The sequence below is a fragment of the Meles meles genome, chromosome 16 (assembly GCF_922984935.1).
Source record: "Meles meles chromosome 16, mMelMel3.1 paternal haplotype, whole genome shotgun sequence".
NCBI classification, from domain to species: domain Eukaryota; kingdom Metazoa; phylum Chordata; class Mammalia; order Carnivora; family Mustelidae; genus Meles; species Meles meles.
In genome coordinates this window covers 41655059-41670534 of record NC_060081.1, presented here as the reverse complement: position 1 = coordinate 41670534, position 15476 = coordinate 41655059, and positions in this window count along the sequence as shown.

Below are 15476 nucleotides of genomic sequence, written 5' to 3'. Positions count from 1 at the left end.
GGATGTCTGAGAGTTTTAGAGTCCTGCATTCCCTAGGCAAGAGACTCTGAGATGGGGAATTAGGTGCAGGTGGTTGTTCCAGAGGGCTCTTGGGAAGCAGCCGGGAGGGAGTGAGGGAAACTGAGTTGGGCAGGAGGAGGAATTGGGCTGTCAGAGAAGTCACAACAGTAGTCTCAGCGCAGCCCACAAAGCATTCTAGAGCTCAGGCAGATTTTCCAGGTTACCTAGAACAGAGGCAAGGGGCCAGCCATTTGTATGCCTCACATGAAGCAGTCATTGGACTGCCCCCAAGGGACGGGTTTTAGTCAGTCAAGTGCAATTCTTGGGAGAGGGATTCAGCTGAGTGGTTTTTTGTTTTTGTTGTTGGTGGTGGGTTGTTTTTTGTTTTTTGTTTTTTGTTTTTTTTTTCCATCATAAGGGGGATTCTATGAGTACTGGATAATGAGAATAAAGAGTCTCTCTAATTACTCCCTGATTTTACAAGGGTAAGAGGAATTCATTTTATTTTATTATTTTAGTGAAAGGAATTTAAATGCCAGTTCTTGGGGCTTCGTTTTAAGAAAATTTCTTCCAAATCTGGATTACGGTGAGCATACTAATAGCAAAGTAAAGAGGGACACAAAGCTTATACTAAATGAGTTCAAGGACAGGAAAAAGAACAGTTGTTCAAAAGTGAGCCCCAGGGGTGAGCAAAAGTGTGTTTCTGAAAGTGTGTCAAGGGGAAATCAATTTCCAAGAAGAAGCAGGAAATTAAGGGGAAGTCTTTTTAAAAAAAAATAATCACAGAACTCGTGTAATTTTCTTAAGGCTTCTTTTTAAAGGAGAATCACAAAGAAATCCACAAAATTAGGTATAAAGAAAGTGGGTGTTCTAAAACAAAAAACAATGAGATACACATGGTGGGACACAGTTTCTAAGAGGGAAAGACAAGAGAAATAGAGACATAAGATCTCTTCCTTTGTCCTCCGTTGTTTGCCCGCTTTTTTTGTTTTTGTTTTGGGTTTTTTTTTGGGTTTTTTAGTAGGAACTACTAACCTGGAGTTTGTGACTGAGCTGAAGAGGTCCTTGAATACCTTGGGACTGAATATAATATTACTACATTCTCCTTCTGTGGATCTCAACAGATTTGTAAAAGTGCTCATAATTCCCAAAATGTTTAAGAACCAAGGTCAGCTCACATAATGAGTCTAGTAAGTAAAGAGTTGTAACAGAAATATAAGAGGTTTAGGAAATAAATTTATTTCCTTTTTGGGTAGATTTCATATTTTCATGGTTCAAAATTAGAAATATATATTCTGTGAAAAGTTCCAATCCTTCCTCTGCCTGCATCTACCTAATTTTCCTCCATATAGCAAATAATGTGACAATTTTTTGTGCGGCTTCCCAAATGTATCCTCTATGAATCTGGGTGTGTGTGTATGTTTGCATATGTGTATATACTACATATGTGTATATACATAAATGTGTTGATATGTGTATATGGTATTTATATATGTATATATATTGCATAGGCAAATATATACACAATCACATATACAGTATATGACCGTGTATTTGCACCTATAACATATATATATTATATTACCACATATATTTATGTGTGTATGTATTTATCCAAAGAATAGTATAGTAGGCACTATTCTCTACTTTTTCAACTTAATGTATCCCTATCTGGGTGTAAAGATCTTTCTCACTAATTTTTTTTTCATTTATGTATTTATTTATTTATCTATTTATTTTATTTTATTTTGTTTTATTTCTTTTCAGCATAACAGAAGTCATTGTTTTTGCACCACACCCAGTGCTCCATGCAATGCGTGCCCTCCATAATACCCACCACCTGGCTCCCCCAACCCCGCCCCTTCAAAACCCTCAGGTTGTTTTTCAGAGTCCATAGTCTCTCATGGTTCATCTCCCCTTCCAGTTTCCCTCAGCTCCCTTCTCCTCTCCATCTCCCCATGTCCTCCATGTTCTTTGTTATGCTCCACAAATAAGTGAAACCATATGATAATTGACTCTCTCTGCTTGACTTATTTCACTCAGCATAATCTCTTCCAGTCCGATCCATGTTGATATAAAAGTTACGTATTTATCCTTTCTGATGGAGGCATAATACTCCATAGTGTATATGGACCACATCTTCCTTATCCATTCATCCATTGAAAGACATCTTGGTTCTTTCCACAGTTTGGTGACCATGGCCATTGCTGCTATGAACATTGGGGTACAGATGGCCCTTCTTTCTCAACTATATCTTAAGACTAAATAATCCTATTCATGGACATACCATAATTTAACCAGTCCCTCAATGATAACCTCTTGGTTATATAAAAATATTTTGCAGTTATGGGCAACTGCAATAAATAAATTTGACCGTGCATAAATTTGTACCCATAAAAATATTTGTAGGATAAGTCCCTATAAATTGATTAGCTGGCCCAAATGTGAAGCATTCTGAGAGATGCTGCCAAATCGCTCTTTGAACATGTACTAATTTACACTCCTTCCAGCTCTGTATGAGGGTGCCTTTGTCCCCACACTCTTGTCCACAGTGTGTATGATTAATATACTCTTTATCTTCTCCAGGGTAATCATTGAAAAATATCTCAATCAAATTTTATTCACATTTCTCTTATTTTAGAAAAGTAGTACTTTTTCATGTAAGTCCTCTTTGTATTTACTTTTCTGTGAACCATCTCCTTATATACTTTTCCCATTTTTCTATTGATTTACAGAAGATCTTTACAAATTAAGGTAATCATTCATTAGACAGGTGCACCAGAATGAGGTTTAAGTAACTGTCAGAATGTATGGCCAAAAAAAGAAAAAAAAAATGGAGCCTAATGTAGGGATGCCTGGGGGGCTCAGTTGGTTAAGCAACTGCCTTCAGCTCAGCTTATGATCCTGGAGTTCTGGGATCAAGGGATCCCTACTCAGCAGGGAGCCTACTTCTTCCTCTGACCTCTCCCCTCTCCCCACTCATGCTCTCTCTCTCATTCTCTCTCTCAAATAAATAAATGAATGAATGAATATCTAAAAAAAAAAGAAGAAGAAGAAGAAGAAGCATAATGTAAAATGTCCCAAGAGGAGTAGAAACATACAGAAACAACAAAGTGCAGAAAGAATTAGAAGGAATCAGGATAACTAAAGTAAAAGGGAGGAAAGACAAAGGATTCCTGAGAGCTAAAAATGAACTTGGAAGGAAGATATGGAGATATGCTATGAGTAAGACCTAAGAGATGTGTTTTACTTAAGACAGGTTAAAGACCTGCAACAAATATACCCCCAAACGCAGTAAATAAAGTATAGTAGCAATTTACTTATTCACTGGGGCAAGTGGTTCTCCTCACTATAATGATTCAAGGACACACATCTACCCCCTAGGGTCTTGTCCTAGGGGGTGTAACCATTGTTGAAAGAAAAACAAGTATGCAGCAGGTACACCCACTTCTTAAAAGCACTGACCTTGAAATGGTTCACAACACCTCCACTTCCATTCCATTGGTTAGAAGTACTCACAAGTCCACATTGGGCTGGGATTTGAAGAGCCTGTCTGGGTATCCACTGCCCAGCTCCAGCTGCGTTACTAAGGAGGTGGGAACAAATTAATGCACAGCTAGCTATCTTCACTGCAACTAGCAGGAGAGACACAAGGATAGATCTGGTACCCAAGACTCTAAGAAATGGGAACAAAGGGTGTTCATTATCAGCAGAAGCCTTTGCCTGGCTTAACATCCTAAGATGTAAGTGGTCAGATGCTCATGTCTGCCCTCCTGCAAGGCCAAAGATAGAGCTGTCTGTTGTGTTCCCTGTGATCGCTTCTGTGTCTTAGAACAGTGCCTGGAACATTGCAGGGGCTCAATAATGATCTTTTGAATAAACAATTTTATGCCAAAGAGAAATAGAAGCTGAGGCCAGAGGGTGGGGAGTTACCTGCTTAAGGGTTTTTTTTTCAGGGAGGATCTGAAGATAGCTCACGGAACGTCAAACCTCAAGCCTCAGCTCGTTCTCCAAGTCCTTTCTGCATCTTGATTCCAGATTTTTTCTTTCTTTTTTTAAAGCAGGAAACCCACAGCCCTGGCATTCTTCTTGCTTGACTTGGAGGACTTCTTAGCATCTGAGCCTGGTCCCATATTTCCCAAAAACTCAAAGTGGTTTGTTATCAACCTTTCAAACTCCTACTAACATCTTCTGTTTAAATGTCTTGGATTGTACTATGAGAAAAAAAAATCATTTTGAGTATTTTGTTATTACTTCCCACACCTTCCTACTCCTCCCAAATTCCCGTTCTTCCTCCCATTCCTAATCTGCCAAGAATGCAAGACTCACACAGAGCATATGATGAGAGAGATGTCATTTCTCTTTTTTCTAACTGTATACACAGTCCCGGGCATGAGGGTGTGCTCCAAAGCTGTGGCCTCCAAAGGAGGCTGCCGCTGTTTTGTGTGGAGATCTGCCTCTGAATTTTAATTTTTTTTTAAATTTAAAATGGTAGGCTTTACATGGAGAAGATCATTAAAGCTGTATGAAGGAAAACAGAACAAGCCGAGGCATAGCTTCCTGGGGCAGAATTGAGATATGCGGTAATTAGGTCAGGGTTTCTGCATGGGGGGGGGACATTATCTTGGCTTCTGCCCTGCGCTCTCCTGACGTAAGACCCTAAAGATCAGGGACCATGAAGCACTGATGCTGCCTGATGGGCTTGCTGGGTCAGCCCAGCAGAAAGTGGGAGGAGGGCAGCAGACATTCTGAAGCGCAGAGTGTGTTGGGTTTCTGCATGGATTATCATCCTTACCCACCCAAATAAACCCGGGAGACCCTGTCCCCACGTCCTAGGCCAGGAAGTGAATATACCTGGTATGAACAGTTTTACAAATATGAATGCAAAACAGATCCACTGTGGCTTACCAGAATGCCTTCCAACCAGCTGAATTCAGAATGTTTCAGATTTGGAAAAGGTCCCATGATTCAGTGACCCTAGGTTATGTGACACCCCATCAGGGGCTGAGGGGAAACCCTGTCATCATTAACTGCAATATTTCTACAGCAAAACATAGGAATATTCTCACCGGGAGGACTCAGTAAAGATTATAGATGACTTCATGTCACTTCTGGTCAAGATTTGCCACCTAATTTGGAGAGAAAAAAATAAAACTTTCCTGATGTCAGAGCATTCTTGGGTTAGGAATCATAAATTTAAAAATATAGACCTTATTTGTCTTTCTTTCCTTTTTTAAATTTGTTTTTTTTTTTTTTTGAGAGAGAGAGAGAGAGAGAGAGAAAGGGAGAGAAAATGAGTGGGAGGTGGCGGGGAGAGGGAGAAGCAGACCCCATACTGAGCAGGGAGCCCAACGTGGGACTCCAAACCAGAACTCTGGGATCATGACCCCAGTGGGAAGAAGACATCTAACCCACTGAGCCACCCACGTGCCCATTTGTTTTCTTTCTATGTCATTTCCTACCTTCCTTCCTTTCTTCATTCCTCCTTCCCTCTCTTCTTTCTGTCCGTCTTTTAGTCCATCCAGCATTTAGTCACTAGTATGTGTCCTGTGAGATAAAAAATAATCTCATTTCTACCAACAATTACCTCTTCTTCCAAACCAACAGCAACTACCAAAAAGATTCCATAATTCTGTGATGAAACAATTTGAGGAAATTTTTTTTAAAGATTTTACTTTTTAGTAATCTCTACATCCAATGTGGGGCTCGAACTCACAACCTGGAGATCAAGAGTAGCATATTCCACTGACTGAGCCAGCCAGGTGCCACATAATTTCAGGAAATTTTGGATAAAAATATCTTTTTAATGCATCAATTATAGGAAATCTCAATATTATAAAATGCCTTGAAATTTCCACAGAAAGAGAAATGAGTGTATTTGAACCACAAACCACCATGGTGGGCTTTTAGAGACAGTGCTCCTCTCTTAAATGATCCATGGTGTGAGTCCCCATGCACCTGGGTCCTTCACTGTCTCTTCTCCATCTCCACAACAGCATGTTCCGTGTATTAGCTTGAGAAAAATTAGCTGAGGCTTCTAACGAACCCTGTTGTAGTGCTGAAAACAAATCCTGAAGTTTGTCCAGAAAGATTGCAGACTGTGGGGATCTGATAGTGCTAACACTATTAAGTTTCTTACTGTATAGCAAAGTGGAGGTTTTTTATTAAGGGAAAAACTGATTTTGTCTACATATTTTTTATATTTTATGTATCACAATAACTCAAAGATTTTTTAAATGGTATGTCATATTTCCATAAGCAATTTATCACCACATTTAGGGAAGACAAGATGTTCTAATATGGATTCTACTAGAAAGTGTACATTTATCCAATGCCTTGGTAAATAATGCATTTAAATCAACAATACTGGAGTTTGTTATCAATTGTGGGGGCCCCTATTTTTGAAATTATGTACAAGGAGCACAGACATATGCACCCTCACATGGAGTTTAAGGGAACTCTTCATGACATAGCTCAAGTAAATTATCAAGAAGCAAGAAGGAAACGACGTGTGTTGGAGAGGATATGGAGAAAGGGGAACCCTCTTACACTGTTGGTGGGAATGCAAGTTGGTGCAGCCAATTTGGAGAACAGTGTGGAGATTCCTTAAGAAATTAAAAATAGAGCTTCCCTGTGACCCTGCAATTGCACTGCTGGGCATTTACCTCAAAGATACAGATGTAGTGAAAAGAAGGGCCATCTGTACCCCAATGTTCATAGCAGCAATGGCCACGGTGGCCAAACTGTGGAAAGAACCAAGATGCCCTTCAACGGACGAATGGATAAGGAAAATGTGGTCCATATACATGATGGAGTATTATGCCTCCATCAGAAAGGATGAATACCCAACTTTTGTAGCAACATGGACGGGACTGGAGGAGATTATGCTGAGTGAACTAAGTCAAGCAGAGAGAGTCAATTATCATATGGCTTCACTTATTTGTGGAACATAAGAAATAACACGGAGGACATGGGGAGATGGAGAGGAGAAGGGAGCTGAGGGAAATTGGTGGGGGAGATGAACCATGAGAGACTATGGACTCTGAAAAATAATCTGTGGGTTTTGAAGGGGCGGTGGGTGGGAGGTTGGGGGAGCCAGGTGGTGGGCATTATGGAGGGCACGTATTGCATGGAGCACGGGGTGTGGTGCATAAACAATGAATTCTGTTACACTGAAAAGAAATTAATTTTTTTTAAAAAAAGCAAAAAAAAAGTGTAGAAAACAGAGTGCTTTTGAAATTTGCTTTTTAAAATTCAAAAATGGCTATAAAAAATAAAGTATATAACCTACCATAAAAATTCTGAAAATGAAAAAGAGTAGAGAAAAAAGTGGAATATCTGTTAAATCCACCATCATATATATTATATATGCTTAATTATAAAATAGATTATGTATGTATATATGTATATATTCTATAAAAATAGGATTTCCTGGTGCTATTTATTAACATATTAATGATATAAGATGAATATTATATAATAAACTGATATTAATATTATTCTATCAATAATCATATATTTTAATAGTGGGATCAGAAGCTACCACTAATTGAGCTTCTACTGAGTTAAATTTAAACATTAATAAGCTATTAATATACTATACTGTATATATACTTGGTATATATATATACTGTATACTATTAATAAGCTATTTACTGAATTACATCATTTAATTCTCATGAATCTCAAACAAGTGCTATGATAAATTTTCCTTTTCCAGATGAGAAAACAGAGAGCTCAGAAAGGCAAAGTGCCTTCTGCAAGGTCACTGCAAGGAAGAATGGGAGCTCAGCTTCACATTCAGTCTGCTGTCTAGAGCCTGCACATTCCATCGCTAGGCTATTCCCACTCTCTCATAACCTCCTTTTTTCACTTACCGTATGGTACTTATATTTCTTTATCAATAAATAAAGACTGCATTCTCATTTAATAGCTGCATTGCATTTTACGTGATAGAGGCACCTTTATTTATTCAGCTACTTCTTTATAGGCATTATTTCTGTTTTATCGAAATCCTATCAGTGTTTTTGTTGTTATGGTACTACCGTTAAGTATTCCTGTATTTGGGGGCATTGTCTGATTATTTTTATAGAATTCTAAACATATTGTCTATTACTATGTAACAAACCATCCTAAAATGTAATACTACCGTCTTGTGGCAACAATGTATCATTTCTCATCATTGCATGGGTGGGCTGAGCTCTGGGGGGCAGTTCTTCCCCTCCATGAGGTGTTGGCTGGGATCACTCCTCTGGCTGCAGTCATGGGGCCAGCCAGAGCATCTCTTTCCACGTGGTGTCTCCAGTTGTGTAGCCAGCCATCTTTACGTGGTGGCTGAGAGTGCCAAGGGGGCGAAAATGGAAATCGCCAGACCTCTTGAGACCTAGTCTCTGAGGTTATATGCTTCACTTCTGCAGCCTTCTCTTGGTCAAAGCAAGCCTCCAGGGGAGCCCAGATCACTGACGGACGGAAGAATGGGAGCTCATATTGCTACAGGGTGAGTGGGATGGGAGGATCCATTCAGGCCATCTTTGCAAGCAATCTACAGGTAAGTCAGAGCACATGAAAATCATAAAGGTTTTTGATGAATACTGACCCACGGAGAGGTTCATCAGTAACATCCCTCCAGCAGAGAGTCAGCGTATCAGTGATACCATCCATTATGGTACCAGAATCTCTTTAAACTTTTATCAGTTTGAGGTGTCTCAAATGATAGCCCAGTGAAATTCAAATAAAGTATTTATTTGAATTTTTAATTACTAGTAAAGTTGAACATCTGTTGGTATGTTTGGTGGCTACTTAAATTTCTCTCATTGGTCTTAATTGTATGTTCACATTCCTTACTATTCTAAAAATCAAATAGTTTTTAAAAGACATTTAAAAAAAACAGCCTATGAGTCTATTTTTATTAATTTGAAAGAATGCTTTTCATGTGTTACAAATTCTTTGTCATGTATTATGTTGCAAACTATTTTCCCAGGTTGTGATTTGCATTGTTTATGATGCAAACACCGTCTGTATCCTTTCATGCCAATATCACGGTCACGTTCAGCCCCATTGAGTCTAGCTTCTCCTGTGCCCCCCATCTTCTCAGGCCTGTCCTCCGGGTGAGTTCCTGGGCTGACTGTCTGGTCTATGGAGTATCTAACAGGCTAGTTTAGGAGGCACACTCAGGGGAATGTGCTGGGTGACATATCTCACCGTGGGCTGCATTGCTGGCATCAAAAGTTCCCACTAGTCTTGTTGGTTAGACTGGGTCTTGGAAGAGGAATAGCTGATTTAGTGAGTCTCAACTGAGTTATCACAACAAACCAAGATTTCTCATTACCCCATGGGGGACCAAATCTAGCTTGTTGCTTAGCCCCTGGAATGACAGTGTGACTGTTCTCCTCCGTGCTTGTAGAGCAGCCTCTGGACACCACCAGCTTCCCTTCCGCAGCTTCACAGCCAGCCCGGGGCATCTCAGAACAATGTCATTCAATAGCCAGCAGAGAAGTCATGGCTCTTCGCACTTCTCCGGCTTGGAGCAGATTGAAGCTTGACCGGCCTGGATAGCCTGCATGGTGAGCCAGGCTCCTGTTACAGGGATGGGTGTATGATGGTGAGGTTATAGTCCCCAGGTTAGAGATCAAATACTACCCTTGGTATTGCTGTGAAAGTATTTTGCTGCTATGATTAAAAACTCGAGTCAGTTGACTTTAAGTAAGGGAGGTATCTTGGATAATTTGGATGGGGCCTGACCGAATCCATTGGAAGGCTTTAAAACCAGGACTGAGATTTGGGGAGGGAGAGTGAGGGGAAACTCTCTCTGTGAATGATAACTTCTGCCCATGGCCGTGGATGACCCTACATGTGGTCTTCCCTCCGTTAACATGGCCCTAGAGGCCTTAGACTTGCTGAGCCAGTCCACGATGGTGTAAGTGTCCTCTCTGAGAGATGATCATGGGTTGTGATTCTGGGTTGTGATTCTGTCCCTGGATGGGGCAGCGAAGAGAAAGCTTAAGAAAGGCAGAAAAGAAGGGCAAGGGAGCAGGCTTCGAGGCTTGGGCCAAACAGAAGCCTGCTGAGGTTCGGTGGAAAAGAGGAGGGTGGACTGGTGGGCTCACTTCGGCATTTGATTATGCCCATACACCTGAAGTGACCGACTGTCCAAGCTGAACTAGGGCCACGAGAAGACCTAGGGTTAAGGCACCTCTTTCTCTCGTTGTTCATAAACAAAAGTCAGCTCCGCCTGAGATCCCATGCAAACCTCTGGCTGAGAACCCTTCCCCAGGCCTCTGCAAACTTTCTCCCTCCAAAATCTGTTTTCATGCTCCAGTGTGCCCTGACAGTCCCCCAGATTTCTAGACTCCCTGGAAACCAGGCCATCTCCCTTCTTTCATGTTCCACAGACATAAGTGAGTATCTGTTGCAGCTGGAATGTCCATGAGCCTCGGGTTATAAGCCTTCCCTTTGCTCTTGCTCTGGCATTTTACTAGAACAAGAAATAACAATACATTAGGAGCCTGGAAGCAACACTCAGCCTCTGGGGCTTGGAGTAGCACTTCCAATCCATTCATGCTGATGCAAGGAAGGTTGACGGAGCCAAACCTTGACTTTTCCTTTCCTCCCAAATACTGACAGGTGCAGAATTTCAGCCAGAACACAATCTATGAAGGCAAAGATTTATCCTGCTGCTTTTTTTTTTTTTTCTCAAGGACATTGGACATCCGTCCATCCATCCATCCGTCCGTCCGTCCATCCATCCATGCATCCAGTCTGTTGATCCCACAGGGGCTTCTCCGGGCGAGGCCTCCCTAAGGTGCCTCACTTCTTCTACTTTGGCCCCTCCATTCTGTTTCCAAGAAATAGCCTGAGGAGTATTCTTAGACCATCAGGCATTACTACCCTCAGTCCCCCAACCCCAAATATACAGACCAATTCAGTGGAAGAGCCATGGGCCATGCCAGGTGCCAAAGTAGGGTCACCAGCAGTGAACAAAAGAATGTGGCCTTATCCTTCCAGAACTCCTCACTTAGGACATCAGACACAGAAGCTGAAGGCTACCAGACAGTGGTTACCGTCTCACATTTGTCACTGAGTCCTACAGTCGAACCCCTCACTGGGTGCTTTTGTCACTCCGCCCTAGTGGGCTCATTGGGTACCCCACAGCCCACACAGCCTCACCGCCTGGGCTCTCTGCTGGCCTCCAACACAGGTGACAACATTGTCATCTTCCAGCCCTGCGCATCTGACGCTCTGCGTGCTTAGAGAGCCCTGCAGTCGCTTTCCTGGTGAATTCCAGTGTCCCACTTCAGAAGCCTTTTCCGAAAGACTTGGAGGACTTGGAAGAAACCCCTCCGGCTGTTTTCCTGGAGGAGCCATGCTGACCTCATCTGGCCCCCTAGTCGCTTAGCTGTGAGACAGTGGAAACCCTTAGATGCTGGGGGGGGGGGGGGCAGGGAGTCAGAAGGAGGGGAAACAGGAGAGGGAAGGAGGGAGAAGGGAGTGTGAGGCAGGGAGAGGGAAGAGGGCTCTGAGCTGGTGTGTTGGGTGACCCCTCCCATCCCTATCTATTTCACAATTGCTACTGAGCACCTGCTGAGAGCCACTAAGTTCATCCCAGTCCCCACCATCCGCAGGCTGACAGGTAACAGGGAGGAGACAGATTTGCAAACAAACCCACGTGCCCCTCCCAGTGCAGTCCCGGGGCCCAAGCTCACCAACTGGATTTTGGAGGCTGAAGCTTTGTTTATTTTTAAAATTTTTCTCCCACAGGACTATGTTTGCTGACTCCGCTACAAAGGAAGAAGTAACAAGCTCAGTATGCAATGGAGTCAGACAGTCAACATACTTTACTGAATCAATTACCAGGAAAAAAAAATGTCTGTGTATGGAATGCTACATACAGTAAAGTCCTTTGCAATGTACAGTCCTATAAATGTTGCCAAACGCCTACACTTGTGTAACCACCCCCACACTCAAAATCTAGAACAGCCCCTCACCCCAAAACATTCTCATGTGCTGGCCCTTTGTGGGGAACTCCCTCCCTCCCCACTGCCAGCTCCTGGCAAGCACTTGTGTTTCCTTTCCCTGTGGTTTTGTCTTCTCTGGGTTGTCCTATAAGCGGAGTCTCCCAGTAATTATATTAAAGAGTTGTTATTAATTTATTGCTGGATCCAATTCTATAATAGTTGTTTCCTGCTGCTTTTTGCTACATTTTCTTTGATCACTTCTGCATCAGACAATGATATAACAGCACATTTAGAGACAAGAGAAAATAGGCTTTCCTGGGCATCACAACTTATTACTGGAAATGCCACACTATGGGGGGCAGAGAGTCTTGCCTCAGGGCATATCCTGGGAGATGGAGCTCCCTGACCTCCCCCAGTGCTAACTCGTAGGACCCTGGTCTTGGCGGGTGGAGGTGGGGTGGGGAGGGGGTCACTCGTCCAGCTCAGTGAGACCCATCCTCCACCCACCTGCCCTCCTAGCCTGCAGGCCGGCCCCTCGGCAGTAACAATAGGACGGCCAAGTGGGGGTGGGGGGTGGTGAGCCCTGTGCACGGCACAGCTCCCTCACTCCCATTCCCGTCCATGGATGACCTGGATTGCTTCTTCCCTGCTAAGTCTTCGTGGGACCACCCGGGGGGGCCTTGGAAGGAGCCTGTGCATGTGAGAGCCTTAACTGTCTTTAAGGTCAGTCTATCTCTGCCTTCAACTGTCTCTCAGGATAGCAGCTGTTCCAGGAAACAGCATTCTGCCAAGCTTCAAAAGATATATTGCACTTCACAACCCGTTGACACTTGGGCACCAAGATGGCATATCAGGCCATTCTCCACGTGCGCTCTCCGTCCTTCTGAGACATCGCTGCCCGCCCTCGGAGAGGACAGAAAGAACCACTGAATTAGTACTTTCTGAACCAGAGATGTTTGCTCTAAGGCAGTAGAGAAGGAAGTTCAACCTTAAGTACTTGAACAAATTTTCTGAATTACCTGTGTTTTGCCATTCCCTCTTTACCAAGTGGATGATGGCTAATCACAGAGATTGCTTAAAATATGTCTTACCTATTCAGACATCCCCTTCTGAAAAACCTCTCACTTTTAATTGAATTCTCTTGACTTCTTAGGTCTGGCTTTGGCTTGTCACCATTGATAAGCCCCGTGACAGTGTATTTCTCAGACGGCGGAGGCCGTCACGACTCACACATCTGCACTTTTATAGGATGAAGTTTTCCTTGTGATCAAATGTCCTCTCAACCGCTTGTCATCCCCCACCCCCATGAGCCGATCGTCTGTCACTGATAACCAGGAAATTTAATGAAAATAAATGAAGTTCTTTGAGTTCCCTAGATAGCATCCATTTTAAGAGGAAGACAAATACCAGCCCCGCCATTGTGGGCTGACTGGAGGGTTGAGATGTGGAAGCGAACGACTAGTAAATGTCCATTTCACTTCTCGAAGATTTGCCTCAGATAATTAGAGAAGGTTGAGCCCCAGAGCCAGGAGTCTTATTCTATTGTCAGCAGCATGATTTCTTGGGATCCTGAACTCTTCGGGCAGTCCTCTGTCAGAACCATAATTCCTACATGACTCCTTCATACTCAGTGCGTCCACTCCCCTTGGGTCTACCTCCTGGTGTGGGTGAGCAGGAAAGCTCATATGGGAAGCCGAGCCTTGGATTCCACTGCTTGGCAGAACTGGCCTCCGGGGGAGAACGCGGTCTTACAGAGAGGCCAGAGCCTGGGAGAAACAAGATGAGATGGCACCAACGCCTTTGCTCACGGTATGTTATGTGTTTTCAGCAAATATCTATTCTCAAGTTCTGAAGTTCACAACAGCTAGGGAAACAGCCGTTACAGGTCTTTGAAGGTCAATGTCATGGCCCGGCGCCAGGAATGTTATGGCCAATCTTGTCTCTCGTGGGGATAAACACAGAAAAGTAATTTCTCAGGTGAGCAGCCCTACAGATCACTTGGGCAGAAGGGATGAGTCTGCCCACCTTGAGTAGAGAGAACAGAGGTGATCCCATACAGACTAGGAAGGGCCTTATGTCGGTTGGAAAAAGAACAGGAGAAGCTACTGCATTTGATCCAGGGCATAGGAACTCTGGGTCCCCAAGACCTGGACCACAGAGTTGACTCCCCTGTTAGATGCCCTGGAAACATCCTCGTGGATGCCTGCAGGGCCTATGGAGACCGTAGTTCTGCCTTACATGGCCATGGGATTAGGGCAGATCCTTCCAAAGTGACTTTCTTGGTTATATTAGGGGATATTCGGTGAAGGAGCAGGTGTCCTAGGATTCTTTGGTTCCTTGTCTTTTTATTTTTATTTATTTATTTTTTTTTTAAGATTTTATTTATTTATTTGACAGACACAGATCACAAGTAGGCAGAGAGGCAGGCAGAGAGAGAGAGGGAAGCAGGCTCCCTGCTGAGCAGAGAGCCCGACGCGGGACTCGATCCCAGGACCCCGAGATCATGACCTGAGCCGAAGGCAGCGGCTTAACCCACTGAGCCACCCAGGCGCCCCTCCTTGTCTTTTTAAAGCAGTCTTTAAATGATTCTTTCCATTTCAGGAAAACTAGCCTGTGGCAAAGTCCGGGTAAGTCAGGAAATGCTCAAGGTAGCATTTCCCTCATGATGAGTCTTGCACTGTGCCGGTTCCATATGTCTGTCACTGCTTTGAGAGACAACAGTGTCCAGTCTCTTGGATCACCTGATAAATGTTTGGAACAAATTTTTTTTTTGCAGGTGAGCTCCTAGAGGATGGAGGACATGCCGATTAACACCCAGAGTGTCTCCTGCCCAGCAATCGGCATACACAGCACCCCAAGGATGTCCGGTGATGGCTTGTGTCGGGGTCTGGGGGCATAGAGTCCAGATTGTTCTCTGAGAATTGATTGGTAGCCATTGAGTGTTAGGCTCAGGCTTCAATGGGAACAAAAGCGCAGTGGGCCAGTTAGTGAACACGTATCTCCCTGCCCCAAACCTGCACCAGTCTGCTCTGGGAGGCAGGGACTGCGACTCTGTAAACATCATTTCTGCTCTGCCAGCTGCTCCTAGGTAGTCTTTGCCAAGACAGGGCCCTAGAAGGAGACTGCAAGGCGCAGGGAGCGAGAAGGGATTTTTTTTTTTTTTTTTTTCTGTTCCTGGGAGCATCACCTCAGCCACACTTCCGGTCTGTTTCCCCTTTCTGAAGAGAGGACTTCCTGTTCCTGTCAGCTTTGCCTCAGCCACACTCCTTAAACCCAGGAGCCCCAGCTGAGTCCAGTTTGCAGCTTTCCCAACAGGGCTGACAAGCAGAGACGCCAGCACCTCCTCCTCGGAGGCCTGGGTCCCAGCCGCACAGGACGCCTTCCCCAGCTCAGATGCCAGCACCGGCAGGCACCGGTGTCCCCTTCTCCTTGACCTCTCAGCTTCAACTCTGTGGTGGTGGTGGGGGGGGGGGGTCTGTCCTCCATGCTGCCAAGTTTTAATAAACAACCTCCTTCTCCTGT